This window comes from Pristis pectinata, chromosome 13 (genome assembly GCF_009764475.1).
Source record: "Pristis pectinata isolate sPriPec2 chromosome 13, sPriPec2.1.pri, whole genome shotgun sequence".
NCBI lineage: Eukaryota > Metazoa > Chordata > Chondrichthyes > Rhinopristiformes > Pristidae > Pristis > Pristis pectinata.
The window spans coordinates 25,104,463-25,116,008 of record NC_067417.1 but is presented as its reverse complement, the minus strand read 5'-3'; the positions used below and the strand labels follow the sequence as shown (position 1 = coordinate 25,116,008).

The 11,546-nt window shown below is 38.5% G+C and overlaps 1 protein-coding gene across 2 annotated transcripts in view; it reads left to right on the top strand.

Annotated features, from left to right (window-relative positions):
- jph3b (junctophilin 3b) overlaps positions 1 to 11,546 on the top strand; it is a 95,634-nt gene that overhangs the window by 1,337 nt on the left and 82,751 nt on the right. The gene's annotated exons all lie outside the window — the stretch shown is intronic.

Below are 11,546 nucleotides of genomic sequence, written 5' to 3'. Positions count from 1 at the left end.
ATTATTGCATCGAAGGTTTCAGATTATTCAAGTAAACTCGTTTGTGTCGTCTTGGCCATCGTACAAAACTTTTCCGCATTGTGGAATAAAATGCGGTTTTCAAATATTGTGGAGCTTGTGTTCAACTGCATCCGAAGAACATCATGCACCAAATTTTATAGCGAAGCAATCGGGTCTGCTTCAACTCTGCATATAACTAATTTATGATTTCAGTCCTATGGCGGTGGTCACAATAAAGTCACTGAGCGACCAAATATCTATGTGAAACGCGGAAGGAGTAGGAAATGACCAGACTAAAAATGGACAGGAACCCTTGAAGAGAATGATTCCTTCCTGACAAATAATATCGATTAACAAAGCACGGAATTGCAGAGATAATGCCACAGATTTAAAGGATCCTTGGGTATCACGTTGAAAATTATGTTAGGGTGCTAATAGTAACAGTTTCTTCAAACATGGTATATTGTTAATTTATAACCTACCGGAAACAATATTTTTAGATTACTCCGACTACATCGCATTACATTTTTAAATTACCTAAAGTGGGATGGAAGCGGAAGTTAATATGATAAAAAGCAAATCCGAACGAAACCAGAAGGACGTCGGTTTGCATATGCAATACATAGGAAAACTAGCATTCTGGTGTTTAAATATGTCACCTTAAACTGAACTGCGAAAAAGCTTCGTCAAAATTAAAAGGCTGTATACTTCATCTACTCGTGTTTTTGGCGTTCAGTTCACAGAGCCTGCGGTAAGAATGTCAACAAATTAATGCAGTTGTTTTCCGCCATCTCTGGAACTATTCATCCACCTGCCACATTATTGTGAATTGTAAAAGTGGAGGACAATTGAGTTTTATATTTTTACGAAGTGATTTGAATTACTGTATTACTTATAAAAAAGCTATTCAGCCCATCAAGTCTGGGTTGGCTCCCAGCATGGCAACTCTAAACAGCCCCTTCCCCCCTCTCATTTCTCTGTAACCTACTCTCCTTCACATAGCTTGTCAATTCCCATGATTTTCCTGCCATTCACCTACACCAATGGAAATTTACAGTAATCAGGTTATGGGAGGAAATCAGAGCACAAATGGGAAATTCACAGTCACAGGGGGAACATGCAAACTCCACACAGGCAGCACCAGAGTTCAGGATCAAACCCAGTTTGCTGTACCATCATGTTACCCTCATGCATCGCAATTCTACCCTTAAAGGGATTACTGGCCCTTTTTAAAAGATGAAGATAAGGAGAATATAATATATTTACATAAATGTCTTGTATACCATGCAAAGATGATCAAAAGTTCTTAATAAAAATATGGTGTCAGTTACACTGATATGAAACCAGACTTACAAGAATTTGCAAATACAAAACCTCTCACAACAACAGTGAACTTGCAATTAATCTCAAGGTTTGTGCTATTCCACTCTAGGTTTTAAATTTTAATGATCAGTTAAGTTTACGTAACTGGACCCCAGAGTGGAAAAAAAGTTGTATTTAACAGGGTTTAACAATCCTTTAACTATGAATCAGGGGCACTAACTGCACCATTATAAAGGAACACTGTAGGAAATATACCGGTTACTAGAGTAAACCATGAGAAGAATTAAACCATGCAGCAAAAATGAGAGGGATATTAAAATTAATTTGCTATTGACTTTACAAATATAGCACTTTCTTCATTTCACCAAAGACAACCCACTGTGATTTAAAGTGCACAGAAAACTGTTGTCATTGTAGTAATTCCTACAATGAACATGGAACAAAATGCCTTACATAAAACTGAAAGACCTTGTGAATACCTTGCCTTGAAGGAATTTAGCAATCACACAGTAATTGTAAGGTTTTTCACAAATACTTGGAATATAATTTTTTCAACATTGTTTCACTGGAGGATAACATTTTTTGTAGCAATTGCACTGCGATACAACTATAAAATACAAAGCATAAAACAAAAGCAAACATAGTCTAAAAGTTTGCAAATAGAAACATTAAACAGTAATGTCTAAAGTCTTGGATAATGTGAACATGGAACATGACATTAAGGTGATTATTTGTAGCATTTACTCAAGTTGTGACTCATATAAAGGGCTATAATTATAAAAATCACGATACCTGGGCAAATCTCATAATAACCAGAAAACATTATTTTTTAAAATTTAATAACACTAATATGAATCAATCTTCATTTTAAACATCCTTCTGTACCAACATCTTGTTAAATTTAATATTGCTACTTTGTTGCATTTTGAAACAATTATTAACATTTACATTTGAGCAAACATTTCTGATGATGATGTTAGCTTAACTGTCTCGGTGGCCCTAGAGAGTCCCAACTGAAGATATTAGGATCAACTTTCACTTCAAAATGATCTCAAGGTAGGGTTGTAACACCTGTGATGTAGGCAGCTCCATAATGATAGTGGCCCCTTGACTAAGCAACACCAGGTCACACCTCCCCCCCCCCATCACCACTTCTTCCCAAATAATACAAAAGATAGGATCTCATAACATAATAGGACTCTGATTGCCATTGTTGGTGAAAACTGGTTGGAGTCTGGGCTGTGCAGACTTGAACCAATTTGCTGGGTGATGGAGCTCACAAGCTCAGTCAAATGTAAGCAAAAAGTGGGTTCTGGAGGAGCAGGAATCTACTTAGGTGGTGGGTGCTGCTGTTCTGGACCCCCACCCTCTACAATTCCAAACTAATGTCCCAACCAACCTACACAATTCATCTTGTTGGCGGTTTGATTTTGATGCCTGAATCCAAAGTGTGGCTTGAGTGTATCTGTCTATACCCCTTGGATGACCTACGAAAATTTCAACATGGCAGGGAATCAAAAATGAGGCAAGGGTCTATTTGCTGCTGGACTGGGTGGCAGGCTAACACCTGAACATCAAAATCTAACACATTGAGTTTTCATTCTGATTGAAAGTCAACACTGGGCTTTACCAAATATTGTTATGACTAGAAAGAAAATGATTTATCAGCATGAACAAGTACTTTGTGTCTGTCTTTATGGAAGAAGAGACAAACAAGCTCCAAGAAGTACTGGAGTACCAAGAGTCTAGTACCAACAAGGAAGTAAAAAGAAATTAGTATTAATAATACAAAATACTAGAAAAGTTAATGATCCTGAAAACCCCTAAATACTAAGGAGCTAATGATATACATCCCAGAGTTTCGAAGGAGGTGGCTATAGAGATAATGAACGCTCCAGTTATCATCTTCCAAATTCTACAGTTTCTGGAATAATTCCTGCAGATTGTAGGGTAGCAAATGTGACCTCACTATTTAAGAAAGAGAAAAACCAGGGAACTACTGACCAGGTGGCAGTCTGCAGAGATTGGTGCTTGAGTACCAACTATTCACAATCTATGTCAATGATTTGGCTGAGGGAACTTTTCCAAGTTTGCTGATGGCATGAAACTAAGTGGGAATGTGAATAAGTTATGAGGCAGTGAATCTTTGAAACATTCTACCCTGGAGTGTGGCAGATTTCAAAACTGAGATGGATATATTTCTGAATACTAGAGGAATCAAATGGGGCAAAACAAAAATGGCATTAAGGAGGAAAATCAACCAAGATCTCATTGAATGGTAGAAAATGCTTGAGGGCCAAGTAGCCCTGGTGTTTCTTCTTATGTTCTTATAATGTTTGCTGTACGAATATTCAGTGAGTACCATGGATAACATTAATGGGTTCTTCAGACCTTGACTGGGATAATTGGATTATTCTGTTTGTTGTAGAAATCAAAGATACTGGTGTACAACAAAGTATGCTGATGCAAGAAAATAAAATACAGCTATTTCAGGTTTTGCTTGGTGTATAGACATTATTGTACAAGATATGAAGGTGATCACTGGAGCAAAGAAAGCTGAGAGTGACCTGACAGAGGTATATAGAATTATATCAGTCATTGATAGGGTAGATAGTCAGAATTTTTTCTCATGATATTTGTATCAAAAACAAGAGGCCAGAGATTTAAGATGAAAGGAAGGAGTTTTAAGGGGGATTTGAGGGGAAAGTTTTTATTTTGCAGAGAGTGATTGATGTTTGGAACTCACTGCCAGAGGAAGTCGTAAAGGAAGATGCAACCACTATGTGATATAGAGGCATTTAGACAGGCACTTAAGTAGGCATGGCGCTGAGGGTGACCTGATAGAGATATATGAAATTATATGAGTCATTGATAAGGGTAGATAGTCAGAATTTTTTCCCACGATATGGGTATCAAAAAGAGGGCATAGGTTTAAGATGAGATGAAGGAGTTTTAAAGGGAATTTGAGGGGAAGGTTTTTTTTACAGAGAGTGGTTGATGTCTGAAACTTGCTGCCAGAGGAAGTAGTAAAGGCAGATACAATCACTGTGTGATATAGAGGCATTTAGACAGACACTTAGGCAAGGTATAGAAGGATGTGGACCTAGTGTGGGCAAATGTGATTAGTGTAGATGAGCAAAAAGGTTGGTGTGGACGTGATGGGCCAAAGGACACATTACTGTATGCACAATTCTATGAATTCATCCAAGACTCTGTGATCCTTAGGTGAAGGGTAACCTGATATGTTGCTGGATCTTTAGAATAGTTAGGAGGGTTTAATGGTTATAGTTCACTGCTTGGAAACTTTGGTTTCAGACTCAAAGAAAGATCAAATAGTAAAGTACCAAACTTTAAAAAACTGCTTAATTTTGAAATAAATCTTGAAATAATATGGCTAATACCTTTTGCTTACGATTAAATCCATCAGTTTACTTGGGAATTTGTAATATAATCCTGAAATCAAGAATCATCATATAAGTATTCCTAATTCTTCAGATATTTTTGCTGTAAACCCCCAAAGATCTTAGAACATATACTTGCAATTCCATCCCTGCCTAGAAGGGAAGAAATGGATAGCACAGTCAAAATCACCAAATCTTAGCACCTTGACTATATATATCGTTAGCTATGGAGGTAATAAAAAGAAAGAAAACAGCACAGCTTCTATCTACGACTAACAGATGTGATGGAGGAGGATCTTTTGGCTGGATACCAACGAAGTATGCAACAAGCTGTTTTAATGCTTTATGCTTTGTGTTGAAAAGGTACATTTTAAAGCTGTAACTTTAACCTGTGGAGGTTCCAATTCCTTTTTCTTCTAAAGTCAGCCCTCTAAAGGGGCATTCTGGCTTACCCTACCCTCCATTTTGGTGTTACTGTGGTAACAAGTTCCAGATTACATATGTGGGAATTTATGATTGTGCGAAGAATCTACAACGAGTGACCACTTTCTCTTCATATGTTTTGATAACTGAACTTGCTTCCTTCATTTTATGCTAATGTGTGTACTTGCTGTGGTGTGCTTTACAGACAAATTGTTTGATTTTTGTTAGTTTGGCCAATGGAAAATCTGCATATTTGAACTTAAAACAGTGGTTTCCAGACGATACTTGGCTGTGAAGGGTTTTGCAATGTAGCTCAATGTTATTTTTAACCAAATTGCCATATTGCAGGAAAAGCAATCTGCAACTCTTGTTGACTTTTCCTTCAGTCAAAAACACTGAAACACATTGTAACACTCTAACCAACTAAAAGATGAGCAAGATTGACTTTTGTACTTATTCCCTGACTATTAGGCATTACCCAAACAGAACACAGACAGATCTAAATTGGGGAACTTTCTAATGCCACTTCTAATACCCATTTGATTTTCTTTCAAATAATTTAAATGGAAGAACAACTAGTTTAGTCCCATAGTAGCATATGATCTGTTGAGTCAGAGTTTCCTCTCTGCATTCCAATGAAGCAATATTTAATGTTTGGGTAGTAAAGGCAGAAATCAACTGCTAGCAATCAAATCTAGGGCCTATTTACAGTTTTGTTATGCAGGTTGATGATTTTCTTTACAAGCCCAATTGGGAGTATTTTAATCAAGATTATCAGCAGTCAACTGTATTGAGTCAAGTTTAGATATTTTCAAATACTCCTGAATTGCCTCAGTACACGTGACTCTAATATTTTAATTTAGCACCAGCTTTTACATCATCGTATGGCACTCAGTCATGTGAACTCATTGATATCTATCTGTACTTGAATTTTTTAACTATATCATTAATATTGTAGTGACATTTTTATGAAACCTACATTTTGCTTAAACTATAAAACATAAAAATGAAAAATAAATATAAAACAATTTCAACTCAAGTCAAAAAAGAACATATATAATCTATATTCTTCCTTTTCCAAACTCCTCTGTAATTCCTTAATCTTACTGCAACATGCAAACCAGTTTTTCCCTGTGACACTGTTGTAATTTTGATGTATCAATATGAGATTATGATGGCTATAAGGAAAAGAAATCTATCCTTTTGGACAGATTAAACTTTCAGTTCGACACTCAATGATTTATTTGCTTTTCTAATATTACAACAAAATATGCTTTATGAAAACACACATGTAGACATGGGGACAAAAATTATGAACAGATCCTTTTAAGACAGTTTTTTAATTTCAATACATATGGCATATACTGCTGTGTAAAATTAACCATGTCCAGAGAAAAAAAATATGTTACATCACTGTGCAGTTGTATTCCTGTATTTTCAGGAAGACCAATTAAATAATTAAAAATGCCACTCATACTTTCTCCAGACTGCTCAACCAAATATTTCCCAAGTTGTCTTTGAAGTATAAGATGGTCTACTTTTCAAGGGGCTTTGTAGGGCTCATTCCAACAATTAATTATTCCCTCAGTAACAGATCCATTCATTATTGGAGCTTCACCATGCATGTCAATTGTCAAATTGACCTAATGCAGGCTTTTGACCCAAAATGTCGACAGTTTCTTTCATCCCACAGATGTTGTTTGACCACTGAGTTCTTCCAGCAGATTGTTTATTGCATCAAATTTTATTACTGTCAATTAGAGTCTAAAACATTTACTGTTTCCTCAGATTAAAGGTTGTCAATATTAAGCAAGCATCTTGGTGGGACCAATCAGAGTCAACTAGATTAAATGGAGGGAATCAATCTTGGCTTTTATTTTATATACTTGTTTGTCATTAAAAAAAATTATCCTTTTTACTATGAAAGGCTCCATGGAGGATCTACCTCTGGAACAACAGACTTAATTTAGATGTATGAAATTGTGAGGGATCCAGACAATGTACAGAAAGGATCTAACTTCCCTGGTAGGTTGAAAACCAGAGGACAAGGATTTAAGTGAATTAATGGAAAGATTTGAGGGGAATTAGAACCATAGAACAATACAGCACAATACAGGCCCTTCGGCCCACCATGTTGTGCCACCCTTCAAACCACACCTAAGACTATCTAACCCCTTCCTCCCACATATCTCTCCATATGCTTATCTAACAATTTCCCTTAAATTCCTCCATATGCTTATCTAACAATCTCTTGAACTTGACCAACGTATCAGCCTCCACCACCACCCCAGGCAGCGCATTCCATGCACCAACCACTGTCTGGGTGAAAAACCTCCCTCTGACATCTTCCTCGAACTTCCCACCCATTACTTTAAAGCCATGTCCTCTTGTTTTGAGCACTGGTGCCCTGGGAAAGAGGCGCTGGCTGTCCACTCTATCTACTCCTCTTGATATCTTGTACACCTCTATCATGTCTCCCCTCATCCTCCTTCTCTCCAATGTGTAAAGCCCTAGCTCCTTTAGTCTCTCCTCATAATCCATACTCTCTAATCCAGGCAGCATCCTGGTAAATCTCCTCTGCACCCTTTCCAACACCTCCACATCCTTCCTATAATGAGGCGACCAGAACTGGACACAGTACTCTAAGTGTGGTCTAACCAGAGTTTTGTAAAACTGCATCATTACATTGCGGCTCTTAAACTCGATCCCATGACTTATGAAAGCTAACATCCCATAAGCTTTCTTAACTACCCTATCCACCTGTGAGGCGAATTGAAGAAACAAGGCTTGGAACTCTCCACGTGAAAGGGTGGTGGAGGAGGAGACCCTCGTCATCTTTTGAGGACACCTGGATGAATCCTATGGATAGAAAGCTGGGAAGTGGGAGTAACTAAAATAGCTCCATTTTGTCCTGCATGGACTGAATGGGCCTAATAGCCTTGTCTGTGCCACATTTTTATAATTCTGCAATGACAGAACAGTCAAAGCTGGCTCCACATCAGTTTTTCCCACAGAACCAAGTCCACAATGGCTGCTCTTTTCTATTCACAAGAGTTGTTCACCAAGACTCCAGATCAATTGTATTTTTAAAAATTGAACAGAAGTTGCAAGTGTCAATGACATGCAGCTTGATAGTCATCTAGCTGAGAAACCAAATACCACTAAAATATGTCTTCCTGTAGGATATATATGGTAGGTTCCACATATCAGATTTCTTCGCCAAAGGATAAACTGAGAATTTTGGCAAATTAAGGACACAACTTTAATTATATTTACAGAAGTAGTGGCATGTATTCCAGCTCAAGACCAAACTTCGTAGTTGACATCTTAGTGATAGTTGGTTCTGAGCTATAGCCATTGGCTTTGTCAGAAAGATTTCAGCCAATCTTTTCCTTCACAAACTATTCTAATATCTTTTGTGGCTATTTTATGTTTGTGGTGTCATAGGAACATAGAGCATGGAAACAGGCCCTTTAGCCCACTGTGGCCGTGCCAGACATCAACTACCTATCTGCACTAAATTCATTTGCCCAGCACCCAGTCTTTAGCCATCTATGCCATGTTATTGCAAGTGTTATCTAAATACTCTTTAAATGTTGTGAGAGTGCCTCCATCCAGCACTCCCTCAGACAATGAGGTCCAGAGGGATGAATTCTTTCAGATGAGTTCGCAAAGAATCTGTGTTTAGTTTCTCTTAGAGGATATCTTCACAATTTCTACCAGCTCCAACTACCAGACACATATTCCCCTCCCCTCCCCTCCCTTTGAGAACCACAAAGGGATCATTCCCTCTTTGATGACCTAGTCTGCTCTTTCATCCCCAACAAGCACACACTGTCATAGGGTGCTTACCTATACAATGACAGGAGATGCAACAACTATTCTTTCACCTCTTTCCAGAGTCCTAAACAGATGAAACAGTGATTCACTTGCACTTCTTCCAATCCAGTTTACTGCATTCAGTGTTCACATTGTGGCCTCCTCTACATCTGTAGAAACAAAATGCAGAATGGGTGATCACTTTACAGAGCAGCTCTGTTCAGTTTGCAGGACTGACCCTGAGCTTTTGTCTGCTTGTCACTGTAGTTCTCCATCCCACTCCTACTCTGACCTTTCTGTGTGTGGCCCCTTGCACTGTTACAATGCAAGCTTGAGGAATAACAACTAATCTTCTGTCTGGGTACATTGCAGCCTTCCAGACTCAATATTGAATTCTCTAGCTTAAGGGAACTTGCCATTTCTTTCTGTCTGTATTAGGACTGGCTACCTCTGCCAGTCATCCATCAGTGATTTGGCTGTTTATTTTTCTTTCCACTGGTACAGTCTAGACAACTGGGCGCATCCCACAGCCCTGCTAAAAAGAACATATAAATCAGAGAAAGTTCTGAGGAAGCATCTTGGAGCTAAAATATTAACTCTGTTTCTTTTTTCATGGATACTGCCTGATCTGCTGAGGCTTCTAGTATTTTCTGCTTTTTCTCCCCCCAGATTTTCAGTATCTGCCAATTTTTAAAATTATATATTCTAACTCCCTGATGTTTTAACATCCAACGCGAATTTGGATGGATCCCTCTTATATTATTTAAAGTGAGATTTATCACAGTGACATGCATGCTAATGTAATGTTTGGACTTGTCATTAGAGTGTCCTGCTTCCAGACTACTTCTCTGAAATTTATTTTAATCCAATGGATCTTGATTCAACTTCTATAGCTTGTCATAGATGATTCTGTTGGATTCCATTGGATGGATGAGAAAGTGGAGAAAAGGTACTAGTGACCTCAGTTAAAAAAATATAGTCTCAGTAACCACAGGTGAGTTTCGTTGGTGTGGCCTTTTGTAGGAGATCCCACCATGCCCATAGAAGGTAAAGCCAACGATCACATGGCTGGATCTATCCAAGGAATAATGCATCAAGAGGTTGTGGTTTGCCAGGCTGGCCGGAGCAGAATTCCATAGCCTTCTGCAACATGTTGATTGTTGGACTAAAGGACCTTTCTTTGCCAGTGGCTGTAAAATTCCTTAATATTTTTGCCTATTCCAAGCTTTTACATTGGATGTGGATGAAGGATGAAGTACACAGCTGCATTAAGCAGGTCACTAATGCCCTGTTTGCCAAAGCCAATTAGTGCTTAACTTTCCCTGCTGACGTCAAGAGGAGAGACTATTGGGATTTGCAGCAGTGACTGACTTCCACTGCATTCGAGCCATGATTGAACACACACATGTTGCACCAGGGCACCAAAGAAGTAATCAGCAGCCTTTGTGTATACGAAATGCTACAATTCAGTTCATCTTCAGCTTATTTCCTGTTGGAGAAATGGGATAATGTGAGGTTCTGTAAGATTCTCAGGCAGTTTTCATGACTTTTTTATCCTGCAACACTTAACACCAGAATGATGAAAGTGCAGCCATGACTGCACAGGCATTGGTGAGACACACTTGGAGTACTCTGTACAGATTTGGTCTCCTTATTTAAGGAGAGATATACTTGCACTGGAGGCAGTTGAGAAAAAAGTCATGAAGGTCAATAACTGGAATGAAAGTGTTGCGTTATGTGGAAAGGTTGAGTGGGTTGGGTCGATACTCACAGAGATGTGATTTTATTGAAACAAATAAAATTCTGAGAGGAGTTGATGAGATAAGTGTGCACAGGCTATTTCCTCAATGAGGAAAACCAGACCAAGGAGCACAATTACCGAAGAAAGGGGTACTCATATAAGACAGAGTTGAGGAAGAATTTCTTCTCTCGGAGGATCATGAATCTTTTGAATTCTCTACCTTTGAGGCCTGTGCATACTGAATCATGAATCATATATTCAAGACTGAGACACACTTCTGGTCCACAGGGGAATTCAAGATTTGTGGGAACAGGCAGGAAGGTGGAGCTGAGGCCAAGATCAAGTGGCCATGTGGCCTACTCCTGTTCCTATTTCATATTGCAGGATCATGGAATGACTAAGGCATAGGAGGAATCCATTTGGCCCATCAAGCTAATAACCAGCCCTCTACCAGAGTAACATAATAGTTCAATGCCCTGGTGCTTTCACCATTGGGGTTTGCTAATTTCTCTTTACTGTATATTTATCCAATCCCATATTGAATGCCACAATATATTCTGCCTCCATCATGTCTGCAGTCAGTGCATTCTAGTTTCCAACCACATACTTTTTTTCCCTCAAAGAGTTTTTCCTCATGCCACTCTTAATTCTCTGCTCCTTTATATTTCACCTATGACCCCTAGTCTTTGACATCTCCAGAAGAAAGAATGGCCTCTCACTACCTAATCTGTTCATACCCTTATTATTTTATATACTTCTAATCTCCCCTCCTCTTCACTGAAGGAAACAGTTCCAACCCTTCTAATCTATCCTTGTAATTGTTGTCCCTCATTCCAGAA